This window comes from Lichenostomus cassidix, unplaced genomic scaffold (genome assembly GCF_008360975.1).
Source record: "Lichenostomus cassidix isolate B80296 unplaced genomic scaffold, HeHo_3.0 HiC_scaffold_530, whole genome shotgun sequence".
In the NCBI taxonomy this organism is placed as follows: Eukaryota; Metazoa; Chordata; class Aves; order Passeriformes; family Meliphagidae; genus Lichenostomus; species Lichenostomus cassidix.
Window position 1 is genome coordinate 26,529 of NW_028147991.1, and position 13,220 is coordinate 39,748.

The 13,220-nt window shown below is 46.0% G+C and overlaps 1 long non-coding RNA gene across 1 annotated transcript in view; it reads left to right on the forward strand.

Moving 5' to 3' along the window:
* Positions 1-13,220, forward strand: part of LOC146420438 (uncharacterized) — a 62,890-nt gene that overhangs the window by 12,348 nt on the left and 37,322 nt on the right. The window contains exon 2 of the long non-coding RNA XR_014849145.1: positions 9,195-9,269. This is a non-coding gene — a long non-coding RNA (uncharacterized LOC146420438). The remainder of the gene's footprint in view (positions 1-9,194; positions 9,270-13,220) is intronic.

Sequence of the window (13,220 nt, forward strand, 5' to 3'; positions counted from 1 at the left end):
GTGGAGCTCCTCGGATGGGCTGCTCCACCCATCTCCAGCAGCGGTGGGGATGTGTTGAGGAGCTGTGGGCTGCAGACAAGGAGCCTTTTGTTTGCTTGCCTTAGCAACCCTGCCTCTCTGAAAGCTGAGATGTTCTCACTCCCGCCGTGCTGTTCCCGGGAATGCTGCTTGTTTCTCGGGAAGCAGGGCTGATCTCAGGGAGCTGGGCCTTCTATCCCTAAACCCCCTTTTTTGAGGTCTCCAGGCAGAAGAACTCTTATCTTGTGTTTTTGCCCCAAGCAGCAAGTCCTGCTGACTCTCGTTCTCTGCTAGAGCTCTTCTGGTGGGCACGATGCGCTGAATTTAAATAAATTGTAGTCTTTGCTAAATATCTGTCAAATATTGACTTTGTCTGTAGGGTGAGCTGACTAAGCTGAAATTAGTGGTGTAATTCCAGCTTGTTTGGCAGGGGTGTGGAGGCAGTTTCACTGCAGATGGTAGAGGAAATTAAGATCTTACCTTGACTCCATCTCAAGGGGAGGAAAGAGAAGCCTTGGGCTTATATGGCAGTAAGGAAAGACTTGGTGGAGACATAGAGGAGGAGTGTTTGTGAAGATACTGAGGGTGATAAAAGCTCTTCCTAATGAGTGAGGTCATAAGACAAAAATTGAGGAGTTGTTGTTAACTGTGTGCTATTACAGATGTCATGAAATGATCTCCTACATTCTGGTCCTCTGCCATACCCCTGGGATAATTTTTCTAAATCTGTTGAAAATGAGATCCAAAGAAAAATGAGACAATCTGGCTGGTTGAGGTTTTGGCAGAGATCAACAGCCTCAGTGCTGGTATCTGCTGGCTTTGTGTCTTCACCCTCTGCAGGTGAACAGCTCCACATGTTCCTGAGGTGCAAAATGACAAAGGCCTGACACCTCCAAGCAGGCAAAGAAATGGAGATGCAAGGAGGAGTCTGAAGGGATCCAAGCAATCCAAACGAGCTGATGGCACAACTGGAGCTAAACCAAGCAGCTTCCCTCGTGTTTCAGAGCCTGTCCTTCAAACTCCTGCAAAGCTTGGGGGTTTTTGAGGTTATTCTTGAGCGGTTTGTTGCTGGCATAAATGAATATTGGGATTCAAAACAATGAAGATGCAGCTTCAGGGCCAGTCGTGCTTGAGTGACTGCAGGGATCTTAGAATCTGATGGAAGTTTATGTAAATGGGGAGCTCATCAGTCGCCTTTTCTTTTCAAACACCTTTTTTTTCTCCTCACCCCTTAACTTTTTTTGCTGCAGGTAGTAATATCTCCATCGTGCCTTTCAGTTTTGTGGCAGCTTTGTGTCTAAAATCGATCGGTTCCTGGCTGATCTTCAATAGCCCAGAGAGCAAATGCAATGCAGCAAATTCATTAGATGCTAAAATATTTATTGTGTTACTGTAAAGGTCACTGGTGGCAGTGGAGGCTCAGTAAGATAGAGTCCTGAATCTTTCCAGAGATGGTATCTGTCACCACTCTCTTTTGAGAGCAGTGTCTCAAAGTACCTGGAATAACTTCTCCTCAGCCCATGCTTTTGGAGGCTCATGCTTGGATCCTTGTGTGGGTTAAATAATGACTGTTGTGCTTTCCATCTGAAAGTGAACAGCTGTATTTCATTTTGTTCTCTGTACTCTCACAGCCACACGTGGAGGGCAGAGCAAGAAAAGAGTCTTAATTTAACCTTGTCCCTTTTTGCTTGATTTAAGTAATTTGCAGAGTTGTGTAATAAAATCTCCACAATCTTATTTCTATTCTGGTTGTAGTAATCTAGAATTGGCAGCAATGCCCAAGGGCATTTTTGCTCCTACCTGTGTAGGAGTGAATTACTTGTTGCATAACATCATCTGGAAAGGTAGCAATGAAAAGGCTTCCCAGCAATGAGGTGGGCTGAGACTTCCCTTCCCCTGAACCACAAAATTAAATATCATTTGGCAAATGGATTCAGGGCTGTGAGGAACCTCTCAAACCCTTCCCACAGGTGCAGGAGTGGTGGTGTGTGACTGTTCCCCACTGCAGGGCCCTGGATGGTGTGGGAGACATTACTGACCTATTTGCCGGTGGTTTTAGCATCTGGCTGGGATTAGTTCAGCCAGCTGATACCCAATTCCACGTCCTAATGGTATGGCTTTAAGCACGGGTTAGGTGATTGGATACTGAGGAGCATTTTGGAGTCTGGCCTTGCAAATACAGCTTGTTAATTGAAGCTGTGCTCGCTGGCAAGGCTGCCTTTTGAAGCTCTGCTGTCTGCCTTCCCCGCGATATTCCAGCCTCTCACTGCCTGCAGCCTGCCTGCTCCTCGCTCTGTCTGCAGCTCCTCTGCCAAGCAGTGGCCCATTTGTCACCTGTGGCCACTCCTGTGGCTCTGAGGGCTCTTTCCTCATCACACTGAGAGTTTTCCCAATTGGAAGTGAGCACTGAAGGGGTTGCATTCACAGTTTGGTGTCACGAGCGAGCTCTTCGCCTGAGTGTGTGTTTCAGGCAGCTGCATGTCTGTCATGATCAGACAGACCTCTAGATAATCTAGCAAATCTCTTGATTATGAGGGTGGAAAATAACATGCTTTGATTTACAGATTTTTGCTACACAAAAAGTGCTTCTGTGAATTCTCTTAATGGCAATATCTGGGTGCCTTTGGCATCCTCAGTTTCTGACTGCATCCATTTTCTGAGCGTATCCTGAATTCCTGCACAGTTGTCTGGTCACAGACATCGACAGCTGTTTCACACACATGCAGATGATTAATTATTTTTCAGTAGCATTTGAAGCCAAGTTCAGGGATTACATTGGGTCGAGAGGCCTTGAAGTTTACAGTTAAAAACACAAAAGATGATAGAGGCTGTTGCCTTATGGCTGATTATAGCCACGTTGAAAACAGCAAGGAGATGAAGCATATTTTTCATTAAATCCTCTCAACACCTTTTCCTTTCCTCTGGGAAGTTGTAGACAAACTTGAAAGCATTTCATAGTGTTTTCCTCTCTGAGCAGTGGAAGAGAAGGAGATGCAGCAGGCATGGAGATCTCACCTGAGGTGACTGAGGTGTGCAGGTGTGGTGGAGCTGCACCAGCAGCAGCATTGCAGGTGTTTCTGAAGGGCTTTGAAGTATTTTCTCCTCTTGGCCACATGAGCTCTCTTGGTTATGGACTGACTGACAGATAGGCAGGAGATTAGGAAGTGTTTTCACAACCCCTGGGGGCTGTGGTGAGCTGGAAGAAGGAGTTCCTGTGGTCTGGCTCTCCTGGCTGTGTGGCAGGGCAGTTTGGGAAGTGCTCAGATTGAATCTCAGCTCGGTTCTCGTTTGTGGGGTTGAGTTGTAATCTCGGTTTGCTGTGCAGCCACACTGTGCTTTCAGTGGGACAGGGAAGGGGAGAGGTGGGGGGAGGATAGAAATACACTTGTTTTGGTTGGAAGAACTCATGAATTTATGGTGTTAGCTGCTTTTCTGTTGGAGGTGAGGACAGCATTCGTGTGGGAGACATTTAGGTTAGGACTTGTTTCTACAGATCTGGTTGTTTACCACGTTGTTTATTTTTTTTCTTTCCTCCTTTCTTGATGTCTGCTTTACAACCAGCAGAGAAAAACATCCCTTTCTTAAGCACAGCTCATCTTGTCCTAAGCAGACATCTTGAACCAATCTGGTTTTCAGAGCTCCAGCAGCACCTGCTGCTCATTCTGGCTGCACAGAGAGCCAATCCAGCTGGTTCAGGTGTGCTGGTAATCCCATTGCTGAGTGAAACTGAGGCTTTTCAAGGCCAAACCTTGGCTGCTGGCTGGGTTTGGAGGTTGTACAATCTCCTCATAGTTTCTAGTTCCTCCTGCTTAGAAGAAAGAAGAGCTGATGTGGCTGCTGGCTCTGATTATACCCCGTGGTAGCAGGTCTGAGGTCTGGAGAGTGTTTCTGGCCATTTTAGTGCTATTTTAGTGGTCCAGATATCAATGAAGAAAATTGAAGGGCTTTGTTTCACTCTCCTGACCCTGGGAATGTTGCCCAGTTTGACATCTGGGATCCATCCACAAGGGAAAGGTCCAGCTGGATGTGGTGATGTCCTCATAGCAAATGAGAGTTCATGGTGTCTTTTCCCAGTGATTTTTGTATCTCTCATCAGCCAGACGGGCATTGGTGGAGGAAATCACACTGAAAACGACCACAGAGCTTTCTGTTTTAACTCCCTAACTTGAGCCTGGATCATACAAAGCAAACCCTCCGAGCCCGTGAAGGGGGTTTTGTGGAGGAATAAAGCTCATTGTCAGCTGCCGTGTTCAGACCCTTGGGAAATTGTGACCATTGTCTGGGCTATTATTGCTTAATAAAAGCTTTGCATTTCCTCATTCAGGGCCTTGAAAATCTGGTTCTGTGCTTTTAAAAATAACTCAGCGTGAGCCACAATTGGGAGCATTCACAGAGGAAATTCTTCAGCCGTTTAAAACAAAGTGAAGGGAGGGGAAAAAAAAGCTCTCCTTAAAGTGCTTTTACTTATCCGTGAAGAGTGAGTATGTCCCAGCCGTGCTTCCGCTATCTGGAGGGAGCACAGTGGCTCTGCTCCTGCTCCTGTTTGCTTCCAGCCTTCCAGGATTTTGGGTGCAGTGCTATCCCGGCTGGGGAACCTGAGCTGGATGTGTCCTCTTGGGATATTCTGCTTTTTGTGGATGAGCATCTCTGGACAGGTGGGACCAGCAGTCACTGGTGGGGTTGATGCTCTTTGTGCTTGGTGAAAAAAAGAAAATGTTTTTAGTTTTTCTTTCTGTTTGTATCAGAGACCTCCCCAGAAAGGGTCACTTTAGGCAAAATGAAATGTGTCATATTCAGGATTTAGGGCACCCACTCTGCAGGCTCTGTGGGGAAGGGGGCTGAGGAGGGGGTGCTGTGGGCTCTGAGGTGTTCATCACCCTAAAGCTGCCTTACCTGTGCTTTTTACTTTCCTGGCTTGTGCTGGGAAGTTACAGCCCAGCACAGAAGCCCTGAACTGTTTTGCAGATCGGCTTTGGAGGCTTGTTTCTTTCCCTGTGTGTGTTCTTGGGGTTATTTTCCTTCTGGTGTGGAAATAATTATATTGCTTGTTTCTTATGTTCTGGCTCCGGCTAAGAGGAGGAATGTACTCAGGTTTTTTTGTGTTGTGGTGATGTTTTTTTGGTGGTTTTATTTTCCCCAGTGCAGTTTCTGCTGTTAAAATATCCCGGACAGCAGTTGCTGCCCACGTAGAGCACAGAAATGTGTGTTTAGTGGTTGCAAGACATGCTCTCTCTGGGTGTGCCTCGTTGTTTTGTTCAGTGCCAGTCTCTGTCTGTGTGATTGGCCATCATTTATCATTGCCATCAAGCTGGGGAAATATACTTTTCATTAATAATTAGTGCTTAACACAGGCCAGAATTGGCTCTTGATTTGGAAATCAGTTTTCTCTTGGAGCTGTGTGTTTTTGTGCAGGATTGGGGTCACAGTGTGAGGAGGGGATGACTCTGGGCTACAGCAATGTTGCCAAAAACACCTGATAGTGAAGAAGCTGATGGCTGGGATATTGTCTGGCTTTTATTTGTGATAGGAAATGAATTTTAGCAGAAGATGTCTCTTCCATGCCTCAGTTTCTCCACCAAAAATAAGAATGCTGCGTGATTTGCCTGAGTGTGTTCATTAACAGGAATTATTCTCCTCCCTCTGACTGCCTCCTGGAGCAGCTGTGAGATGCACAGGGATATGTGATGAAAAGACTGGGGACAAGGCACAGCCCTGCAGTGCCTGAATTCTGTCACACCATTGTGGGCTTTGGTGTTGCTTGAAATTTTATAGGTCATGTGCACCATTAAAATGATTTCCATGCCTGTGTTTGGAGAATCTGCTCTGCCCACTTTCATTTATATCCCTGTGACTGATCCAGGGCCATATGTTAAGAATATAACCGCTTTTAATTTCCTTTTTTTTTAAAGCCCTTGGTGTCTAAATATATCTGATAAAAATGCAGACTGGAGCTCTTTAATGAGGCGTAAGTCATTCCTGGCTCTCCTTTTTTTATAAGACAAAACCACCTCACACACTGGCTTCTTTTTGTAGGGACTTCTGCTTTGCATTTCTACACATTCATCATAGCATGAAGCCTCTGACAAAAGGAAATAAGAAAAGACTGGTTAAGAGACCGTTTTGCTGTGCATAAACCTGAACCTTTGGAATGGTGAAAAAGCCCTGAGCTGCAGCAAGTGAAGTCACAGGCTGTGGATGAGGGTGTGTGATGACAGAAAGGAAAAATAAAAATTACAGTGCCGAGTAAGTATAGAGTAGTTGTGAATTGTACAGTTGTGAAGAACAGGAGCTGTTAGGAAGGGGAAATATTTCCAGTTTTGTTCCTTGTCTTTGCAAAATCACAAAATTCAAGTGATGGTTGGAAGTTTTTTGCCACACAGAGGAAACAATCCTCATTTTGCTGGTGCCCACTTGTTGGCTAAGCCAGTGGTTGAGGCTGTGAGCAGCAGCACTGGGGTGGAGGCTGGGGATGTGTGGCTGTCCCCGATTTTGGAGGTTTTGGGAGGAAATGGCTTTGCTGCAGGAGCAGCTCAGCTCTGCAGACGCTTTGCTGTGCTGCGAAGGACGGCGGTTGTGGTTTGACAGCTGAAGGCAGAGCAGGGCTGTGAAATCAGGCTCTGCTCACACATGGTTGTGGCTGGGCATGAAATCCTCAGTGGCTCTGGCAGTGGCAGCAGCAGGCCTTGCACAGCAGCTCCAGAGTGGGGAGAAAAAGGAGATGTGCTTATTTTGGAAGGGCCTTTTCTCACTGCTCATGGGTTCATCCTGCGTGGTCAGTATGGTGACAATCCCCAAGTTGGGGTCTGCTTTTGCTAGAGAGGACCCCAAGACTTGCCTCACCAGGTTTGTGGAGGAAGGCAAGGAGGAGAAGAGAGCCTTAGCAACTCCAAGTTGTGATCCAGGACTGAAAGCCAGAGTTTTTGTGTCTAGAACAATAGATCTGTGAGACTGAACAGCTGAAAAAGAAGTTGATGAGTTTTTGAAATGCCAGCCCACGTGAAGTTTCTGAGAGAAGGTAGGGCTGTGGTTTTTAATTTGATGACCTCTTTCCACAGGCAGTCAAACTTTCGGATTTAGCAAGGCCTTGCATAACAGGAGGTGCTTTATTTACAGGCTGCACATTCACTCCTAGACACAGGAGCACAGTGATAAATTATTTAATTACAGATACCCAAAGAAGCCAACCAGGCTCCTGCTGGGCAGTGTTGTCCCTCTGGTTTCCCACTTTGCATGTTCTCTCACTGGCTGATTCCCAAATTCCAGCTTCCTGCAGGAGTGGTCTCTCAGTTACTAGTGTTAATTAGCGAGGTGAGTATTCCTGTAGCACACACCAAGTGCTCAGCTCCTCACCCGTGTAACGAGTGTGTACACAGCCCTGTTAATTAGCAGCATCCCTCCAAGGACCTGTGCTCCTCTTGAGAATGGAAGTTTGGTGTGGAGAGAGTCACAAGCAGACTTGTGCCATAGTTGGGTCGTCAGCTTTCTGCCCTTTGTTTTAATCTGAGCTTCTCCTCTGTGCATTCTCCTTGCTAAGCAGCACGGCTGCTAATATTAGTTCTTTTCAGATTTGCTGTTAGTACTTTGTTTTAGTCAGTGCTGGCAAAGTCCTGGCTGGGTCTGTGCTCCAGGTTGGATTTAAGTGTTCTTCAAAAAGCTTTTATGCTGCAGGATCACGGTGCTCCTTGTGCTGACAACAATTTTGTATCTCTGCCTCCTAATAACCAATCTGTAGTAACACCTTCATCCTTGATTTGCACAAACAACTCTGTTCCAAGAAGAAATTTCCTCCTGAAAACGTGGAAGTGCTGTTTGTTCTTGCCAAATCCAACTGGGGCTTTATTATCACTCTGATTTAATATCCTTGCTGATGGAATGCTCCTGTCGTGGGGGAAACATCTCTGAGAGGTGATTCTCTTTACAGAAGAACATTCTTCTCCTTTTTTTAACACTGAGGGCAATAGAAGGGAATAAACTGGTAAATAACATGACTGTAAATAAGAACCAAATCATACTTTAATTTGTATGTATGTTCAGGATGGAAAAGCAATGTGAGATCAGGAGGTCTTTGCAGTAGAGGAGGGTTGTTCTTAAATATCTCTGCTTTGTCCCTAGTTTTATGTGTTCAGTATCAGCCAGAAAACTCTTGGTTTTGCCGTTTGATTGTAATTTGCATTTAGATTGGCTGCCTGAAGGGAGTCTCTTGCAAGGGGAGCTGGGGCTATGTGGCTCCAGTCTCTTGCAGATCTGGCTGAAAGTAATGGCATTTACATAAAAACCATTAGCTCTGTTATTGATAAACATGAAAGGCAACCATTTCATTTAATTTTTTGATGAGGAGCTTTTAATATGAGCATACAATAGCACTGAGGTAGTAACAGTCCTGCCCCCCATCCCTCCGTCCTGACCTCTTGTTTCAAGGCCAAGTTTTGATTGGGATTTTGTTGGTGGAGAGATGGGAAGTTATTTCTATTCCAATTTGCTGGAGTAGCCAGTTGTCTTGCTGCATTGTGGGGAATTATTTAATGCTCATTTGAAGAGGTGTCTCTATTAATTGAATGGGGATTTAATGTCTCCCTGAAGCACAGTTGGTCTGTGTGTGATGTCGGGCTGGCAATTCTATGGATAATCTTTTCCTTAATCAAAATGGGTTTAAGCAGAACTTCAGTGGTGCCTCATTAAGGGGATAAAGTGTGTTGAAACAGCAAATATATTAAAGGGAACTTCTCTGGTGCACTCCAGATCAGAGCCTGTGTAACCCTTCAGCACAGTGACTGCATAAACATTTGTTCCCTGGCCTGTGTAATGGTGTGCTGGGGATCAGGACATGTCACCAAGAGCTGTGATTCACTGTCTCTGGAGTCACTGGCTTTGGGAAGCTGCTGCTGCTGCTGCTCTCATGTTTAAATACCTTGCATTTCTCCTGGGCTGGGTCAGCTCTGACCTCGAGAGCCTCCAGAGGCAGCTGATACCAGAGCTGTTTTCAAGCATCACAGCATTTGCTTGAGAGACCTCGCTGAGAGCTCTGCAGGTGCTTTGAGTTCTTGACCTCAGGGCTGGGGAGGTGTGTGTGCCTGTTTTGCATTGATTACCTGGCCTGCTTCTTGATTTTTAAAATTTTTTTTAAAATTTTTTGGGTCACTTTATCTATATTTACAGCTCTTTTCCCTCTCTAATAGGCTCCAGACAGATGAGTAGAGAGCTGACTGCAGAAGAGGGACAGATTCCAGTTTGCCAGTTGATCACCCTGTACAGTGAGTACTTTCATATTTCAAGAATAAAGCTTTCTGCAGTGCCTGATGTTGTCCTCAAATTGCCTCCACTGGGACACAGCATTAAGTCTGCCTGCTTGGACAGTGTTTTCCTAAAAGTACAAGCTTCCTTGGCTTAACTCTTGTTTTGGGAGAAGTGTGCTCCAGCTCCTTTTATCTGAAGTGGTAAATTGTGTCCTCAGCACAGAACTGCTGCAGTTCCATCTGGAACCTGCTCAGGGCTGTGGGGAATCAACACCAAAGGTGTCACCTGAGGATTGCTGTGCTGCAGAGCACAGGAGGCTGCAGGGTCAGCAGTGGAAATGTTCCTCAGTGCTTTTCCAGCCTCGTTGGAGGTGTTGGAACTGAGTGAGGAGGGTGGATGAGGGACCTGCCATGGCACATGCTGGGGTTACTCATAAAGGCATGCTGTGAAATCAGCCAAATGAGGCTTGGCTTGGCTGGTGGGCGGCAAAGAGCAGGGAAAAACCACTAAAAAGTGTTGTCCAGTTCATGGTAAGGATGGGGAGGAGAAAATCCTTATTTCATGGGGAATCTTTACACATTAAAAGATCTTGCATGCGTGTTAATGGGCTGTAATAACGAGGCTGTGCTTTATGAGGTGTCTGCAAACATCTTAGAACTTGTTACTGTGAGGGAGGAAATACTCAAGCTAGTAAATTCTGATTAATTGGAATGTCTTGGCCCATGTGGTGCAGTGGTGTAGCCAGACTGAGATAGGTAATTGCCTGATACAGGTGTCTGAAAACCAGGAGGATGCTCTGCTACTGGGTGTAAAATTCAGGTGAGTGTGGGAGCTGCAGCAATTCAGTTTATTGTGACAGCCCTAGGAGGTGATTCCCTAAGGATAACACGGGATGATGAATTTTGATACTGAAGGTGTTTGTTAACAAAAGTCAGAGATGCAATAATAAGTTTACAGACTGGGTTGTGTCATCAGGTTGGTGTGAATATATCAGAGAGAAGGGCAGAGAATTCCTGTGCTTCTGGGAAAGAAGGGAAGAGAGGCAAACTTATTTGTGGTTTCCTCATTTCTCCTGTATCCAACCAGTCCATGCAGAGTGTCCTGGGCTCAGATGTCCATTCCCATATATTACAGCATTTCTTGTACTTCTGGACCCAGGAAATCTTTCCACCCCATTTTTGTGCCTTGCCAAGCCCAGCAGGGACTCTCCTCAGCTGGAACTGTGAGAAATTCAACAGTGACTACCAAAACTGGGAGCAGCATTGAGGTCACATGAAGGACAGATGGTGCTGTTATTGACCAGCAGTGCCATCGTGCCAAAGTCCTCATCGACAGCTCTAATCCCAGGCTGTGCTCTGAGCCAGATCTGCTGACTCAAGGAGCTGCACTCAGTCAATACCATCGAATTCTCCTTCTTTCTGCATATCTTTAGCAGAATGTAGGAAGTCTCAGGCTGACAGCTGTGCAGTCTGAGGCCAAGGGCTGCTCAGGCTTCCCCCAGGACATCATTTGGCCTGTGCAACATTTATTGCACTGGTGTGGTGTGCAGCAGGCTCAGCGTTGACCTTCAGCAGCTCTCCTGGCTTTGTGGGCCTGGTGGCTGGAGGAATGAATGCAGGAGACAAGGATGGCAGGTTTGGAGTCCTTTTTAGGGTGGAAGACTGTGATTAAAGGAAGAAGTATGGATTTAGGTCAGTAGGAGATAGCTGAGGGAAAGGCTGCTCTTGGCAGGGAGCTGGAATACAGAAGATGCTGGAAAAAGAGTCTGTGATTACCATAGAACAAATAGGAAAATAACCTGTTTCAAGGGACTCCTTAACAAGCCATGCTTATGCAAGACTCTCCCCATGACGCCAAATATCTAAATAACTGGGTTGGGCCTAGAATCTAAAAATATTTTTGGGAGACTCATCTTCAAACATCTCCTGAGGCTTCCTGGCTCGGCAGCAAAGCCAAGTTCTGCAGGAGTTGGTGTGGCAGGTCCCTTCCTGTGAGGATGTGGCATCATCCATGTGCAAACTAGCGTGGGGCTGATGCTTCCTGTGCTCCACACAGGCTCTGTGCTCTTTGCTCACAGCTGCAGTGGAGAAGGGCTGAGGCAGAGCAGTTTGGGATGGCAGGGGGGATTTGTGCTGCCTGGACCTCCTGCTGCCCTCCTGAGGAGCTCTGGGAAGTGAGGGGGAGGAATTCTGCTTCTTGCATCCTCAGAAGATGCTGTAGAGTTTTGTCTGCTTCTTAAAAACTCTGAACAAACACCTGAGCTGTGGGAGGCCACAGGTCTGTCCTGTCTCCAGCCACAGCCAGTAGGAATGTCCTTCATCTCCCATCAGTTTATTCAGCTCTTGGTTGAACCTCTGGGTGCTTTCAGCCTCTGTCTTGGTATTTCAAAGTTTAACTCTGTGTGATGAACTTCCTTTTGGGAGCTGCCCCTGCTGCCAGCTTGTTTACTGTGATAAACTCCTGTTTGGGGAATTGTCATTTACATGTTTGCCAATTCCACACTGGTAAAATTCTGTAAATCCCTACTGTGTACCCTGTCAGAGGCCTCTTTTCCAGACTAAAATGTCCTAATCGATTCAATGGTCCTGATAGAGATGCTTCATGTCTTTGACCATCTTCACTACATTCACTATATTCTAACTTTTGGTCATTTCTGAGATCCTGTCCTTTTGCTGCAGTTCTCTGTATGTGAAACCATGGAAAAGAAACCAGGAATTTCGATGCTCCATGTAACAATAAGCCATAGCCTTTTTCTTTTTTTTTTTTTTTAATTTTTTTTTTAAGCAGAGGTTTATGTGTCTAATCTAGAAACTCTATCAGAAAATCGATGAGTAAACCTGATAGCATTCCAGTGCACTGAGTCACTAGAACAATTCATTGTTAACAAGGACTCCTGGCAGAGTGGTGTGGCTTTGTGCTGAAGCTGTCAACCAGGATATGGGATGTATCTTTGTATCCTGCAGCAATTTTGTGACACTAAACTAACTGCTGGTGTCTGCTGCATCTTCTAAGTGAGGACAAGAACCACTTTGGGTGTTAAACCTTCTCCCCCTCTCCATGGGTTAAGAAATGATATTAAAAGAGAGAATTAGTCTTAATTAGATATAAATGAGTGTCATCAAACAGGTACTGCTTCTGCACGGGCAAGGCCTGGCTCTCCATCCCCTCTGCTTTGCATAAGTGATATTTATTTTATTAGTGCTGTGGCTTCGAAAAATTAGGAGTGGAATATGCTGCGATCAAAGTGTTAACGCCGGGCTGCAGTGAAGGGCTGACATGCCTAGGGCTGTGACAAGGCTGTGGTTTTGTCTATCTGCCCTGACTCACATCTGTGGCTTTTGTGCTGCCCTGAGGTGAGTCAGGGCTCCCACAGGGGCGATTAAAGCCCTGCCCTGTGGGCAGCCTGGGAAACTTGGGCCTCTGCTCAGCCCAGGAACACTTGGATGTTTTCCTCAGCGCTGAATCACAGCTCCACGGATCATCCCGAGCCGTTTTTCCCAGTGTTGAGGTTTATCTCCCACACCTCCAGTGCTATTTCCACCACTGTGCTTTTCTTCTTTCCTCTCTGCTGCCTTCCCCAGTGCTTCCTTCCTGCCTGTAACCCCAAAAAACTCCCAGAATCTTCTGTTCTGCACAGGGAAGCCTAAGGACCAAATCCTTGTAGCAGTTTTCTCCCAAAGCAGCACAATCAGTTCATTGCTCAGATTTATCCAGCAATAAAACCTCAGCTCCCCAAAGCCTCACCTGGCCTTCCAAGCTGTATCACCCTGCCTCACCCAGGCCTGAGTTTTATATATATATAACTGCAAATTTTTGTATTTATGGTTCTCATTCTTCTTTTTACTCTTGTGTATGTGAATTTGCACACACAGCCAGCCCACAGCCAGCCTACTACAACAATTTCAGCTGTAGTTTAGCAAGATAGTAAATTGAGAGTAATTTTTAATCTGCTTGGGAGAAGAACAGCT